Source organism: Ipomoea triloba, chromosome 16 (genome assembly GCF_003576645.1).
Source record: "Ipomoea triloba cultivar NCNSP0323 chromosome 16, ASM357664v1".
Classification (NCBI taxonomy): domain Eukaryota; kingdom Viridiplantae; phylum Streptophyta; class Magnoliopsida; order Solanales; family Convolvulaceae; genus Ipomoea; species Ipomoea triloba.
In genome coordinates this window covers 7378094-7379717 of record NC_044931.1, presented here as the reverse complement: position 1 = coordinate 7379717, position 1624 = coordinate 7378094, and the positions used below count along the sequence as shown (strand labels likewise).

General features: G+C 37.0%; 1 long non-coding RNA gene across 1 annotated transcript; it reads right to left on the bottom strand.

Annotated features, from left to right (window-relative positions):
* Positions 1–1206: 1206 nt before the first annotated feature.
* Positions 1207–1624, bottom strand: LOC116007899. The gene is made up of 3 exons (XR_004095377.1): positions 1564–1624; positions 1400–1470; positions 1207–1322 (listed from the first exon to the last, which is right to left on the bottom strand). It is a non-coding gene; the product is annotated as an uncharacterized LOC116007899 (long non-coding RNA).

Below are 1624 nucleotides of genomic sequence, written 5' to 3'. Positions count from 1 at the left end.
TCATATATCTTAGTATCAGAATTTTCATATAGCTTCCATTTAACTTTTGGGGTTTTCCTCTTCAGTAATCCTGGAAAGTACAAAAGTCATGATAGAAACAAGGTAATCAATGCTTATAGGGAAAATAACTTGACACTTGAAAAAAAGGAATATGGTTAACTGGGTTAAGAGGTCCATGCCAGAATGATTGGTCCAGCACATTAATTTCTAGTGGTGCATAACNAAAAAAAAAAAGAAAAAAAAAGTCAGTCCTTAGATGAGTAATTGCATACAAAAGAGGAATGGTAAACAGGAGAAGCTGATTCTAAAATGAAAAAACAGACACATTATTCCAGTTCATATATCTTAGTATCAGAATTTTCATATAGCTTCCATTTAACTTTTGGGGTTTTCCTCTTCAGTAATCCTGGAAAGTACAAAAGTCATGATAGAAGCAAGGTAATCAATGCTTATAGGGAAAATAACTTGACACTTGAAAAAAAGGAATATGGTTAACTGGGTTAAGAGGTCCATGCCAGAATGATTGGTCCAGCACATTAATTTCTAGTGGTGCATAACAGGAATACTACTATACTAGAAAAATAGCAAGAAGAATAGCCAAAGTTTCTGCTCAACCAATTATTGNTGAAAAAAAGGAATATGGTTAACTGGGTTAAGAGGTCCATGCCAGAATGATTGGTCCAGCACATTAATTTCTAGTGGTGCATAACAGGAATACTACTATACTAGAAAAGTAGCAAGAAGAATAGCCAAAGTTTCTGCTCAACCAATTATTGACCAAGTAAACCAAACATTACATAGATATCCAGTTGATGCATTCCTTAATTCTGCAAGTGATGCTTGAAATATAAGCTAACAAGAATTCTGGCAAATGAAAATGAACTCTTCCCAACTTTCATATGCTGTCTTTTGTCAATGTTTTGCAAGTGCATTTCTTCATTAACCACAAAGAGAAACCAATCAATCCCCCAGCACCCCTTGTTTCCTCATGTTGCCCTATTACTTCAACCAAACATCTTCAGAACTATAACTATAAAGAGGCATTTCCTCATGTTGTCCATCTTCCTTTTTGCTTTTCTTTGTAATTTTTAATTCATATACTAAACATTGGGCATAATTTAAGCTTAATTACTCTTTTTCAAAAAAAATAAAATAAAATAAAATTCGCTCACACTTAAGAAGCGGATAAAAGTTTGTTACCTCCAAACGACGCTGTATCCACCGCACACCTGGGGACCATGAGGCTCAACCCACGCGACTGAGACCTCTTCGAGAGAATCCACCCACACTGTGGAGAACTCTTCGAATTTCCTCTATTGCATCTGCAATAAAAAGGGAAGGAGAATTAAGAATACAGAAATTTGAACCTTTTGAAATAGGTGAAAAGGCGTGAACTTACAATTGCTGGCCGAGGAAAATAGAGGAAAGCGTAGGCTTGGAGAGCAGAGTTGCCGCCATGAGAATTCTCCTCTGCGATTGTAAGTGATTTTACCAGTAAAAACCCTAAATTCGAGTCAATTGAGAGAAAGAGAGAGAGAGAGAGAGATTGAGAGGATAGTATACCGTGTCTCCCCAAACGGGGCTTGGCGGTACCGGTAGGCGACTAGCCGAGAAGAGGATGAGA